Genomic DNA, 15649 nt, shown 5'->3' with positions numbered 1-15649 from the left:
AAAATGGGAGAGAGGCTCGTCCTCCCTTTGGTTAAGTTCGAGAAGCAATGCGACGGACGGCTTTGGCTGGGCGTACGCCAGGAAGTTAAGCTCAAAGTCTTTGGTGAGCTAATTAAAGGAGGTGATCGCCTCGGCCTTCAGGCCGCTATACCATGCGCGGGCTGGGCCCCTCAGAGTCATGGGAAACACCCTGCACATCAAGGCGTCTGAGGTCCCGTACAGCACCATCTAGGCACAGAAGGCAGCTATATGGTCCGCCGGGTCGGTGGCGCCATCGTGTGCATTGAGAGAGGGGAGCCAGAAGTTCGAGGGGACTGACTGATCTTGTATCTCAAGCACAAACGGAGACCCCCGGTGCGTGTCCTCCCCGAGCTATTCCTTTAACTTACGAACCTCCCTCTTCACTTTGTCGAGTCGCTGGTTAACGAAACACAGCTGGGCTCGTAGGGAGCCTATTGAGTCTGAAGATAACACCTCGGGCTTCGGGCGGGCACTCGGGTTTCCCATTGCTCGATCTTCAAGCGGGGTCGGTCGGACCTGAGGCGATGCGGTTAGCTTTGGGGGTACTGTGTGAGCCCGAACGGACGGCTCTTGTTGCCGTAGTGGTTGGATCGTATGTGGGTGTGCCAGATGAGAAATGAGCGGGATAATGGTCTGCACCATCCCAATTAGAGCTCGGACTTGATGAGCGAGGTCTTGAAAGGCCTCGGGCGATACAGACGATGGGTCGGTTGGGGCGCCTTCGGGTGGCGATAAGCCTGAGTCGTTGAATAACCGCCAATAGCGCTTTGAGGTCGCGGCGGGGTGCTCAGCTAGAGGCATGCGGGGGGCATTCCCCCGGAGCCTCGATCAGGTGCGGCCCCTCAACTGTGGGTTCGTCTGGGTCAACCTGCCGATCCCTCGATATTCGACCCTCCTTCTAGCGCCAAACTATTAGTGTCAACATCTTTGCGCCGTGGCCTCGGGCCAACACGGTTGGGTTCGGGTCCGAATGATTGGAGATCTTCCTGAATGATCCTTGAGGTTGCTGAGGTAGCCGACCGCGGTGGTCCGATCTCGATAGGGTCATTGTTTTCTCCGTGAGGGGACCCCTCGCTTGGGCGTTCGGTGGGAGGCACTCTATCTTCGTACCTGCACAAAGGTCGGGTTGGGAGAGCTTGGCCCTATTGGGAAATCTTGGGGGCGACATCATATGCGCAGCGGAAGAACAAGAAAACAAAATCCCCGATTCCCAAATAGATGTTCGTCGTCGTGCGAAGATTGGTGCGCAAAATCCGCGAAACTTAAAACTGTGTATAGAGTAGATTGTGTTACCTAGGGAGATCGTATATCCCAGTTTCCTTGCAGATCCTTAGGAGAGGGCGAAGGAGGTCAAGCGTCCTCCTCTCTAGCGGCGATCCACACAGTAGGGTTGCGACGACGCTCCTCAAAACTCCAGGCCTGCTCTGAGGTGGAGAGGGCGAGGAGAATAGGAAAGGCAAGCAAAGGCTCTAGCCTATGAGGCTCTGAATCCCTCCTATTTATAGAGGTCCCGTGTCAAACCCTAATGGGTCCTCCCCTAGTGGGTATTGGATTTGCATCCAATAAGACAAGGGCTCCGTCGGATATCTCATATCCGAACCTCTACTCATCGCAATGCCTACCATATATGTGTGACCCTCTAGGCCCAATATCGAGCTGGTTGTGAGTCATACCTGTCAGAACTCCTTCTAACTCAGTGAATTATTATCTTTGTAATAATTCACTCGCATCATCGACTACGGACGTACTAGGCCACTACGCCGTAGTCCCCAAACGATATAGGGGAATCTAATCCATTGGACCTGTCTGTCCTCAGTTACTGTGTACCTATAGTCTCTCATCCATCTAATATCCCAGAGACCGTATATCAAGTATGGTGTTGTCAGACCCATACGGTTTCTACTCGAGTCTCGCTCTAATCGGATTCTCCCGGAGAACTCATTCTCTCTCAACCCGAATGACCCTAGTCAGGGATTTGTCTGAGCAAGAACACATGGGATATTTCTCTCATGACGCCGAGAGTGGATGATCCTCTATCGACACTCAATAGCCCTCGTAAGGTCGACTACCACTCCCAATGACCAGCTGTACTAGATCTGGGATAGCCAAACCTATAAGTCTGGTATCAAAGAGTGGAGCACTCATACAGGACATCCTTGGTGTCTCAAGTCTAAGGACCAAATACACCACTAGGACTACGGAATCGCTGTCTGACAATAAGGCATCATCAACCATCCAGCATTCCGTAAGCGGATCAATCAGTGAACTCATTCTCCAATGAGCACCTGTACTGTATCCCTAGTGTCCCTACACGAGCAGCTATGAAACCAGCTGCATCCATCATATGGACAAATATATAGCACACCGGTCTGTCCGGTTATCACGATGTCCCTCTCGAGTAACCTATGACCAGGATTATTTAGGATATGTGTTTAAAGGTGAATCGATCTCATTATCGTGATCTCATCACGATCCAATTCCCATTGCACAAATCCAAGGACATCACAATATATATATGCACATATGCAATAGTTATAAGTGATATACACCAAAATATAATAAGCAAAAAGATTCTGTATCAAGTCACACGTGCCATCACTCACGTGATTGGCTTGCTGGGCACCTATGACTAGCAATCTCCCACTTGACCTAAAGCCAATCACCTATGTGTCTGATCCCCATCAGACCCCTATGACGCTAAAAAATAATCTGAGACAACGACTTTGTTAGTGGATCTACAATGTTATCTTCGGATGGAACTCTTTCCACTACTACATCTCCTCGGGTTACGATCTCTCTAATAAGTTGGAACCTCCTCAGAACACTTCTGATGAGACCCGGGTTCCCTTATTTTAGTAATCGCCCCATAGTTGTCGCAATATAAGGAAGTCGGCTCCTCGCTACTCGGCACGACTCCCAAATCTGTGATGAACTTCTTCACCCAGACTCCCTCCTTTGCTGCATCTGACTTTGTGGTCAAGTCAGCAGTGGTATCTTGCTTAGAACTCTTCTAGCATACTACTCCTCCATTCAAGGTGTACACATACCCTGAATTCGACTTGCTATCATCGACATCAGACTGAAAACTTGAGTCTGTGTAGCCTTCAACCTTAAGACTATTATCTTCATATACTAGTAAAAGATCCTTAGTCCTTCTCAAGTACTTAAGGATACACTTTACTGCTTTCCAGTGCTCCAAGCCTGGATCCGCCTGATACCTGCTCGTGACACTCAGAGCATGCGCTATATCAGGCCTAGTACATAGCATGACATACATGATAGACCCTATTGCTGAGGCATAAGGTATTATATCCATGTTCGCCATTTCTTTTGGAGTCTTTGGGGACATACTCGTAGAAAGCGATATCCCATGTCTCATCGGTATGAGACATCTATTTGAATTTTCCATGTCAAACCTTTTGACAATGGTTTCTATGTACCTGGACTGGGACAAGCCAAGCATCCTCTTGGATCTATCTCTATAGATTCTAATCCCCAAGATATAGGATGCTTCCCCTAAGTCCTTCATGGAGAAGTGTCTAGATAACCAAGCCTCTACTGTGGACAGTATTCCTACGTCGTTCCCAATGATGAGGATGTCATCCACATATAACACCAAAAAGGTGATAGCGCTCCCACTTACCTTCCTGTACACACAAGGCTCATCTTCGTTCTTAACGGAGTCATAAGATCTGATTGCCTCATCAAATCTTATGTTCCAACTTCGGGAAGCTTGCTTTAGTCCATAAATGGATCTAAGCAACCTGCACACCTCATCTGGGCAGTTCTTAGACACGAATCCCTCAGGTTGCATCATATACACCTCCTCCTCGAGGTTCCCATTGAGGAATGCGGTTTTCACATCCAGCTGCCAGATCTCATAATCATAGTGTGCTGCAATAGCCAATAGAATTCTGATGGATTTTAGCATTGCTACGGGTGAGAAGGTTTCGTCGTAGTCAATACCTTGCCTTTGACGATACCCCTTAGCCACTAGCCTTGCTTTATAGGTCTCTACCTTTCCATCTACTCCGATCTTTTTCTTAAAGATCCACTTGCAACCAATGGGTACAATACCTTCGGGCGCATCAACTAGGTTCCAAACCTTATTGGAGTACATAGAATCCATCTCAGAATTCATGGCTTCTTGCCACTTCCCAGAGTCTATACTCATAATAGCCTCCTCGTAGGTCTGAGAATCAATATCCTCAACATCCTCTCCTCTAATATGTCCCACATATATCTCAAGAGGATGAGATACTCTATCAGACCTGCGTAAAGTTGAAACTTGTGTATTAGGTACCTGAACAGACTCGGGCTGTAGAGTGGTGCTTGAGCTTGGTTCTCCAACCTCGCTCAACTCTATCATGCTCCCACTATCTTCGCTAAGAATGTGTTCCTTCTTAAGGAATACTGCTCTCTTAGCTACAAAGACCTTTTGGTCCTCGAGATGATAGAAATAATACCCACAAGTTTCCTTGGGGTATCCCACAAATTTGCATCACTCAGTCTTTGATTCTAACTTATCAGGGTTGTGTCATTTAACGTGGGCAGGGCAGCCCCAAATCTTAACAACCTTAAGATCAGGCTTCTTCCCTTTCCATATCTCATATGGTGTAGACACTACCGACTTAGTTGGAACTCTGTTCAGAAGGTAAGCTGCGGTCTCTAGGGCATATCCCTAGAATAAAATGGGTAGGTCAGCGAAACTCATCATGGACCGTACCATGTCTAATAGCATACGATTCCTCCTTCTAGAGACACCATTGAGCTGAGGTGTATAAGGAGGTGTCCATTGGGATAATATCCCATGGTCCTTGAGGAACTGAGTAAACTCTGTACTTAAGTACTCACCTCCTCGATCTGATCGAAGAGTTTTGATACTCTTTCCAGTCTGGTTCTCCACCTCATTCTTATACTCACTGAATTTATCAAAGGCCTCGAACTTGCACTTCATTAAGTACACATATCCATACCTTGAGAAATCATCAGTAAAGGTAATGAAGTAGGAGTAACCACCAATGGCATGAGTTGACATGGGTCCACATACATCACTATGTATGAGTTCCAATAGCTCAGCGGCTCTCTCTCCAGTTCCACTAAATGGAGAGTTGGTCAGTTTTCCACGAAGGCAAGGCTCGCAAGTTGCATATGACATATAGTCGAATGGATCTAGATATCCATCATTTAGCAACTTTTGAATCATTCCCTCATGGATATGACCTAGCCTACAATGCCATAGGTATGCACTGTTTACCTCATCTCGTTTCCTCTTAGACACTTACATTCATGATATGTGGAGTAGTGTCTTGTATAAACAAACCTTTATGCAATATTCCTCTCGTCAATCTCCCCTCGGCTTTGCTAGAATTTACAATAAATTGTAGATGTGATAAGCAATACTGGTATCCAATACCAATGCACTATCACAAAAATTTGACAATTGGAGATTGATCATGAATGTACCTGAAGCTTCTCCAAGCTTCTATTTCGCCCTTTCTGCAAGGTACTCTTTGTAGTTTATCTTCCAGTGCCCATCTTTACCACAGTGGAAACACTGGCCTTTGTCATTTGCTGGATCTTTCTTAGCAACCTTTGCTTTACCTGGTTTGCCCTTGCCCTTTCCCTTCTTAAGGGACCTTTCTGCTTTCCTTTTCCGTTTGGTCTCACTAGTGTAGAGAACTGGCTTCTCTTTCTTAATAGTACTCTCTGCCTTCCTCAACATATTGAGGAGCTCTGGGAGAGTCACCTCAAGCTTGTTCATATTAAAATTCATTATGAACTATGAAAAGGAATCTGGTAGGGACTGAAGCACAATGTCCACACACAAGTTATCCTCTAGGACCATTCCTAGACCTGTGAGTTTCTCTATCCAATCAACCATCTTTAGGACATGGCTCTGAACTGGTGTCCCCTCAATCATCCTAGCGCGGAAGAGGCTCTTGGATATCTCATATCGTTGAGTCCTTCCCTGTTCCTCAAACAATTTGCGGATATGTAGGAGAATGGATCTGGCATCCATCTTTTCATGTTGTCTCTGTAACTCAGGAATCATAGAGCCCAACATATAGCACTGAGCAAGAGTGGAGTCATCAATGTACTTTACGTAGCGAGTGATCTCATCCTCGCTTGCCCCTTCTTCGGGCATAGGCATCACTGTATCAAGGACGTACACAATTTTCTCCGCTATGAGAATAATTCTCAAGTTACTGAGCCAATCCGTATAATTTGGACCAGTGAGGCGGTTGACATCAAGTATGCCACGTAAGGGATTTGAAAGCGATATTTTCTGAAAATAAAGATGTAGCAGAAATGAATAACATACAGATTTTGCAAGAAATAAACTATCAAGATATATACTTCTATCTTAATATGCTCCCACTATTTTACTAACGAGTCACGCGACACCCTCAACACGTGAAACGGAAGTCTCCGACAGACTTCTAGTGGGGATCGGGATCCAATCAGCGTCTTAGTGTAACCTCGAGGGATTCGACCAATCACACTAAGCCTAAAAGGTAGGCAACTCTTACCGATCACAACTCCTTGTGATTCCCGTCCTGTTCGGCCTCCGAATCACCATGACCTCGAGGGACTTGACCAACCATGATGCTCGGTTAAGTCAACACCTTCGTTACAAGATGAGTCTGATTTGATGATATACCCTCGAGGGACTCGACCAAGTATACCATGCCCTCAGGTCACCGGTGACATCTCTATGTCGTAAGCAAGATAGCGAATCGTGATATAGGTGAGTCTCAAGGGACTCGACCAACTCAACCTACACCGGGAATCGGTTCCTACTTATAACGATGGAAGGCCACGTGGGTCAATCTAATTGCCTCACATTTACCGACTTAATATTATCGAGAGATGTTTCTATGATTTGGTCTCCTAATATGACATGTCACACATATACATATTTAATATATATCTACATCGCATGCAAATATATATACATATCTAGTATGTGTATAAGCAATCACACCAGATGATCATGGATCACAACCTAATATGATTAGGCCCGAGCCAGTAGGCCTAATCACTCACATCAAGATCTATGTGTGCAACGGTGCATCTCCATGCCCTGTGATCGTCCATCTTATCCTCGTCGGTTCCGTCGACATCTTGATGTATCTTCATTCATCACGATCGTCCATCTCGTGGGTCCCGCTATCGCATCCACGCTCCCGCTGTGCCTCCTCATGTGATTACAACTTAATCATAGGCACGCAGGCTCGACAATAAACGAGAAATATAATGGAGGCTCGCAGACCTTAATAATAATAATCACAAGTACACACATCACACGGTCCATGATCATCCGTCCACACATCATACATCACATGTATAAATAATCATCATCATGTAGGACTACTAGATAATAATAAAAATAATAATCAACTAAACCTTTTAATTAATTAATATTTTTTGAATTCAGGGACATGTAGGAAATTTCTCAATTCCTAAGGGTATTTTCATAAAAAAGATAGAAACTGAAATTTCTCAAATTCACAGGGGCAAAACTATCCTTTTGCCTAAAACTCTAATTCCCTCTTACCACTGCCGCTGCCGCCATCCTGCTGGCGGCGGCCTGTGCGGCGGGGCGAGGGCGCTACCCTCGCCCGCTGGCGGCGCTGCCGCTGTAGGTGGGCGCCCCCGCGGGCGGTTCTACCGGTGGGGCAATGCCCGCAGGTGGTGCTGTCCCGCCAGGCGGCGGCCCCTGTGGGGGGGGTTTCGCCCGCGGGAGCAGCGGCGGCAAGCGCCGCTGCCCTGCGGTGCCTCACCCCGTGGGAGAAGCGACCGCAGGCGCCTTTGCCCGCGGGCTGCCAGCCCCGCCAGTCGCAAGCCTGCTGCAAGTAGGCCGCCGGACGGCTGCTGCAGACGCAGCCCCTGTGCTGCCCGCCTTCGGCTGCATTGCACGTACGCAGATCGAGGGCAGCAACTGTTGCTGCCCTTCCTTGTTTTTGCGTCAACGATTTTGACGTCAAAATTCTTCCTAAACACAACACACGCAGTTCAAAACCAATCATTCGCACGAACAACCTGGCTCTGATACCACTATTGGAAAATCTTGGGGGTGACATCATATGCGTAGCAGAAGAACAAGAAAACAAAATCCCCGATTCCCAAAGAGATGTTCGTCGTCGTGCGAAGATTGGTGCGCAAAATCCGCGAAACTTAAAACTGCATATAGAGTAGATTGTGTTACCTAGGGAGATCATATATTCCTGTTTCCTTGCAGATCCTTAGGAGAGGGCGAAGGAGGTCAAGCGTCCTCCTCTCTAGCGGTGATCCACATAGCAGGGTTGCGACGACGCTCCTCAAAACTCTAGGCCTACTCTAAGGTGGAGAGGGAGAGGAGAATAGGAAAGGCAAGCAAAGGCTCTAGCCTATGAGGCTCTGAATCCCTCCTATTTATAGAGGTCCCGTGTCAAACCCTAATGGGTCCTCCCCTAGTGGGTATTGGATCTGCATCCAATAAAACAAGGGCTCCATCGGATATCTCATATCCGAACCTCTACTCATCGCAATGCCTACCATATGTGTGTGACCCTCTAGGCCCAATATCCAACTGGCCATGAGTCATACCTGTCAGAACTCCTTCTAACTCAGTGAATTATTATCTCTGTAATAATTCACTCGACTCATCGACTACGGACGTACTAAGCCACTACGCCGTAGTCCCCAGACGATACAGGGGAATCCAATCCATTGGACATGTCTGTCCTTAGTTACCGTGTACTTATAGTCTCTCATCCATCTAATATCCCAGAGACCGTATATCGAGCATGGTGTTGTCAGACCCATACGGTTTATACTCGAGTCTCGCTCTAATCGGATTCTCCCGGAGAACTCTTTCTCTCTCAACCCGAATGACCCTGGCTAGGGATTTGTCTGAGCAAGAACACATGGGATATTCCTCTCATGACGCCGAGAGTGGATGATCCTCTATCGACACTCAATAGCCCTCGTAAGGTCGACTACCACTCCCAATGACCAACTGTACTAGATCTGGGACAGCCAAACCTATAAGTCTGGTATCAAAGAGTGGAGCACTCATACAGGACATCCTTGGTATCTCAATTCTAAGGACCAAATACACCACTAGGACTACGGAATCGCTGTCTGACAATAAGGCATCATTAACCATCCAGCATTCCGTAAGCGGATCAATCAGTGAACTCATTCTCGAATGAGCACCTGTATTATATCCCTAGTGTCCCTACACGAGCAGCTATGAGACCAGCTGCATCCATCATATGGACAGGTATACAGCACACCAGTCTGTCCGATTATCATGATGTCCCTCTCGAGTAACCTATGACTAGGATTATTTAGGATATGTGTTTAAAGGTGAATCGATCTCATTATCGTGATCTCATCACGATCCGATTCCCATTGCACAAATCCAAGGACATCACAATATATATATATATATATATATATATATATATATATATATATATATATATATATATATGTACATATGCAATAGTTATAAGTGATATATGCCAAAATATAATAAGCAAAAAGATTCTGTATCAAGTCACACGTGCCATCACTCACGTGATTGGCTTGCTGGGCACCTATGACTAGTAGGCCCGACCCCTTCGACGATCAAGTCAATTGACAATCTCAGGGGTTTGTTGTTCTCCCCCCCCTTGTTCCGAATGTGAGGGTTTTTATAGGGAAGGTCAACGTTTCCTGATATGCACGCTTGCAGGGAGCAGGGTCGTACCTTGGATAACGTCTAACACCAGCATTGGCGTGGCGTGAAGGACCAGGCTCCTACAGGATGGCGACGTGCCTCGATCGGCGTTTTGGTATGCTTCGGCCAGGCACTATCAGGTCAGACCGAAGTAGGCGACCCCCACAGCTCCTCAGTCTGCATAACCCAGGAGACGTCACCCAAGAGCATGTGATGTTAGTTCATGTCCCGTCATTATTATTACCCTCATCACTTCTGATGGCATCAAAAGTTGTATATCTATAGTTTGCTTAGTTTCTGGATTCTCTAGCATCAAGCAAACACCAAAGAATACCATCATACGATGCGTCTTAGAGTGTAGGTATTATAGGATTGGTTTAGTGGATAACTAGTAGTTGTTTAAGTCACCAGAAACTATTAAGCATGTGTTGATGTTTTCCACCAATGATGTATGGAGAACATGTGAGCGTATTGGTTCCAATTTTCTTGATGATGTAGCTTGATGCAGTACAAAGTGTTTGCTTCGGGTTTAAGTCCATACTTAGTTAAATAGTTTGAGCTTATAGTTTGAATTTTTCTTGTTTAATAGATTCGAGTGTTTTATGCCCTAGGAACATCTTCCAGCATTTTTAATAGTCCCTCTTTTATAGTAGTGATTTGCTCCTCATTCGTCCGTGGATGTAGGTCAATTGGCCGAACCACGTAAATTTGGTATTCTTGTTGCTTTTATTTTTTTCGCTTTATTGTCTTTGTTGGGTTACCAAAATTACCCTTTAGTAAATTTTCTGGGTCTAGCTCTAACAAACTGATATCAGAGCTTGGTTTCGGGATCTTTTGGCAACAATGATAATAACAAAGATCTTGCGGGTATGGATAAGAAGGCCTGATCCAACATTATTCTCAATTTCTCTGATGAGGTTTTACGAGAGGTAGCTATGGAGATTACGGCTAAGAGCATGTGGGACAAACTTAAAGCCTTGTATATGAAGAGGATAGTGGAGAATCGTCTCTATTTGAAACAGAGTTTGTATATGCTTCGGATGACTGAAGGTACATCTATACTCTCACATCTTAATAAATTTGATTCCTTAGTTATGGATTTGGAGAATATAGATGTGAAAATTGATGACGAGGATAAGACCCTGTTACTTTTGTGTTCTTTTTCTCAATCTTTTAAGCATTTCTGTGATATTATGATTTATGAAAAAGAAACAATTTTGTATCAGGAAATTAAATCTACACTAAAATCTAAGGAGCAGATAGACAGAGATATCACTGGGGAAAGTAGAGGGAATCAGGCTGAGGGTCTGATTGTTAGGGGTAGAATGGATAAAAGAGAATTTGATAGTAGTAGATCTAAATCTAGATCTAAATCCAGACGTAGAAATTTGGAATGTAGATATTGCCATAAAATGAGGCACATTAAGGCTGATTGCTTTAAATTGAAAAATAAATTAAAGCAAAAAGAAAAAATTATTAAGAAAACTATTGAGTCTGTTGATTCAGCAAGTGTAGCAACTGAATAATTGAAATATTTTCTTTACTACTGATGACAGGACGAGGTCTAAAAATGAATGGATTTTAGATTTAGGTTGTTCTTATCACATGTGTCCTAATAGAGATTTATTTTCCACATATGAATCTTGTAATGGTGGAATTATTTTGATGGGCAATAATGCAGCAGGTGATGTTGTTGGTAGAGGAACAATCCGAATTAAAATGCATGATGGTATTATGAGGACGCTCACTAATGTTAGACATGTTCCTGATTTAAAAAATAATCTAATCTCTTTAGGCACCCTAGAGACCCTTGGGTGTAAATACACAACTGAAGGTGGAGTTATGAAAGTTTCTAGAAATGCTCTTGTTGTTATGAAAGCTTGTAGGTCTGGTAGCTTATATATTTTGTAGGGAACTACTGTCACAGGCTTGATTGCAGTCTCATCATCATCATTGTCTGATTCTGACATCACCAAATTATGGCATATGCGTTTGGGTCATATGAGTGAAAAAGGTTTGAGTATATTAAGCAAAAGGGATCTACTTTGCGGACAGAGTACTGGGCCACTAGATTTTTGTGAACACTACATTTTTGGAAAGCAGAAAAGAGTCACCTTCAATTCTCCAGCAGTTCACAAAACGAAAGGTACTTTTGACTATATTCATTCAGACCTTTGGGGTCCAGCTCATGTTCAGTTTAAGGGTGGTGCTAGGTATATGTTGACTTTCATTGACGATTATTCCAGGAAAGTTTGGGTTTATTTTCTGAAGCATAAAAATGATGTTTTTCTAACCTTTAAACAATGGAAGACTTTGATTGAGAAGCAAACAGGTAAACAGATTAAGCGGCTTCGAACAGATAATGGCATGAAATTTTGTGAAAGTGACTTTGATGAATTCTACAAAAATGAAGGAATTGTTCGGCATCGTACTGTTAAGATGATGCCTCAACAAAATGGTGTGGCCGAACGTATGAACAGAACACTCTTGGAGAGAGCAAGGTGTATGATCTCAAATGCAGGGTTGACAAAGGACTTTTGGGCAGAGGCAATTAATATGGCTTGTTACGTTATCAACCGCGCTCCTTCTGCAGCACTTAACTTTAAAACTCTGGATGAAGTTTAGTCAGGTACTCCTGCTGATTACTCTAATTTAAAAATTTTTAGGTGTCCAGCATACATGCATATAAATGAAGGAAAATTAGAGCCTCGAGCTAAAAAATATCTTTTCCTTGGGTATGCTTCTAGGGTGAAAGGATACAGATTATGATGTTCTGATCCCAAATCCCCAAAATTTGTAATTAGTAAAGATGTTACTTTTGATGAATTATCTATGTTATCTTCCAAAGAGGAATCTACTAGTTGTACAAATGATAGTGCGCAGAAGTAGGTGGAGCTTGAGATTGGTAGTTCAGATTCTTTTAAGTCGAACTCTTCTACTCAAAGAATGCTAGTAGATGGTCCCGAGTCTACTAACGCAGATGATCCAGAGGAAGAGTAATATTCCATAGCCAAGGATAGACCACGGGGAAATATTCGACCACCACAAACATATACTAATTTGGTTGCATATGCTTTGTCTGTTGCAGAAGAAACAAGTGAAGTTGGTGAGCCTACTATCTACTCAGATGTAGTTTCTTATGATAATTCCGCTAAGTGGTTGATTGTGATGAATGAAGAAATAGAATCTCTCAATTAGAATAGAACTTGGGATCTTGTAAAGTCGCATTCGAGTAAGAAAATTGTTGGATGCAAATGGGATACTATTGCTGAGGGAAAGGTCCTTGTTCAGAAAATTCATACGAAGGACAATCCAACTGATATGCTTACAAAGCCTCTTCCAGTTTACAAGTTCAAGCAGTGCTTGGACTTGGTTGGTGTTCATTATTGGTGATTGCCCGTTGGGGCTTTTATGAAGAAGGTGGAGCAAGTTTTGTTGGGATATGCCAAGTGGAGATTTGTTAGTTTGGCAAGTCCCACATAGTCCCACATCAGGAAAATCAAGTTTGGTATCTCCTGTTTAAACTATAAATAAGGGCCTGGGCTTTGAAGTCAGATGCACCACAAGAAAAACCAAAGTGTTTGCTTTGTGTTTAAGTCCACACTTAGTTAAATAGTTTGAGCTTATAGTTTGGGTTTTTCTTGTTTAATAGATTCGAGTGTTTTATGGCCTAGGAACATCTTCCTAAGGCATTTGTAATAGTCCCTCTTTTATAGTAGTGATTTGTTCCTCCTTCGTCCGTGGATGTAGGTCAATTGATCGAACCACGTAAATTTGGTGTTCTTATCGCTTTTATTTTTTCTATTTTATTGTTTTTGTTGGGTTGCCAAAATTACCCATTGGAAAATTTCCTGGGACTAGCTCTAACAATTGGGTCCTCAAGTGCATAAATAATGAAAAAGAAAATAACGATAATAGTTTTGATACCAACTCAGCTATTCAAATGCTGGACTGAAATTGAAAAGGTAACAGCAACATATAAGTGTATATCCACTTGTTGTGCTCCATAGTGATATGATTCGTTTGGTTCTAGTGTTGGTTTGAAGGTGATAAGATGGACTAATCTGTTTTACATCGTTCGGATTGTTTTATTTGATTGCTCTGCAGAATGCCTTCACCCCCACTAATTGAATTTGACATGATCGAAATTTGAAACTACATGTATAATTCATCAAAAAGGAGTACTCAAGAGGTGCTCATTGGGGTTGAATAGAAACTTCTTTATTAACTGAAGTTATAGCTTACATCTATTAAGGAACTGATAAGGGAATCGCAATTTACTATTGAAATTCATGAAGCTCTTATCTCATCTCATCCACACACATATTGCAGACATGACTATATGGATCAATAAGACCTCAAATAACTAATTTGGGATCGAGATCACCGTGGCCCACCATGTCACGGCCATCATCTATGATGTCTTTCCTAGTTTAATTGGGATGTATAGTAGATCTCAGCATGTCTTGTAATCATGTGTGATTGCTTTGATATCATATTTATCATGATCCATTTTTGAAAACAGATGAGCTAATCCCCTAAAAAAAGTACTCGTTTTGGAGGTGGGCAACAACTTACATCTAGAGACATTGCCTATGCATAAGATTGGACTAATTTATTATAAAAAAATCTGAGGTAAATATCTTTAAAAAAATTAATTTTGTATAGTTTATCTCTTGAATCATTATCTTCGACTCAATGAGAAATCTTCTGGGTAAGGGCAAAAAAAGTCCATGTTTGGCTACTAACCCCGCAACTAGTCACTTCTTGGTCAGTAAGGTTTTCTCGGTTTGTTTGTAATTTTCTTATAGGATCTATCGCATCGCATTTAAGTCCTACCTAAATCATGAATTCAACTATTGCAGAAGGCAGGTTGTACTGGTATATTGATCATACCAGGAGATACTGATACATAACTTTACTTCGTATTGGTTTACCCGAGGTATAAAGTATAAACCACATGGGCAGTATGTACCAGTTTTGTTGACACTATTGCCTCATTGAGCTTTTAGCTAATCAATTTTTAATGTTTTCCTGTTTCAGACTGTACCAGTTAACCCAAAACCTTTCCTGAAAAATTTGACTGGGAAGCCTGTGATTGTGAAATCGAAGTGGGGTATGGAATACAAGGGTAACTTAAGTGTATGTATTGCATATATCTATAATCACATAACAAATTCATATAATGATGCTTGCACCAGTATTGTGCTTTGAGTTCTCCAAAATTGTCACACTCATCAATCTTGAATAATTTCACTTTCTATGTTCTCTCAGGAAATCTCGTGTCAGTAGATTCCTATATTAACTTGCAGATTGATTAATTCATGACAAGATGGTGTATCCCATAGCTTTTCTTTTGTTTTCCTTTGGTATGGTTGACATGTACGATGGTTAGTGTGGATGGTTAGCCTGCATCCATATCGACTCCATTATGCTTTTTCTGTAGTTGGCCGACACTGAAGAATATACATTGATGGGCAGTTTACTGGAAACTTGGGGGAGATTCTGTAAGGTAACTAAGTTATGCATGTTCTGCTGTTGGCTTGTATCAGAACCAGTTTGTGCACGTCACGCTAATAAATATGATGAGCTAATTACATTTTGCATCACGTACGCCATTACTTCATTGGATTGCTTTGCATTGTGCTACTGTAAAAGGCACAATGAACTACATAGCACCTAATATTATGTGTATGCTCCTACTGATTTGCACCTTGAACCGCAAGTTTGCCGGTATTGGTTCTCCCTTACTTTTACCGTGTTGCCCATGGATTATGATGTTTTCTTAACCTTTGCAGGTGCAACAATGCGATGTATTTCTGTGGAGTACGCGAAGGTGAAGAGATCGAGGAAGCCGATCGATCGTCACATGGAAATTCTGCGTGAGATGAAAGGAAAATTTCATATTATTATTAC

The 15649-nt window shown here is 43.1% G+C and overlaps 1 pseudogene; it reads left to right on the top strand.

Annotated features, from left to right (window-relative positions):
• The first annotated feature begins 820 nt into the window (after positions 1-820).
• Positions 821-15619, top strand: LOC103991968 (probable small nuclear ribonucleoprotein F; annotated as a pseudogene).
• Positions 15620-15649: the final 30 nt, after the last annotated feature.

The sequence above is a fragment of the Musa acuminata genome, chromosome BXJ2-7 (assembly GCF_036884655.1).
Source record: "Musa acuminata AAA Group cultivar baxijiao chromosome BXJ2-7, Cavendish_Baxijiao_AAA, whole genome shotgun sequence".
Taxonomy (NCBI): Eukaryota; Viridiplantae; Streptophyta; class Magnoliopsida; order Zingiberales; family Musaceae; genus Musa; species Musa acuminata.
This window is presented reverse-complemented; position numbering and strand designations above follow the sequence as displayed.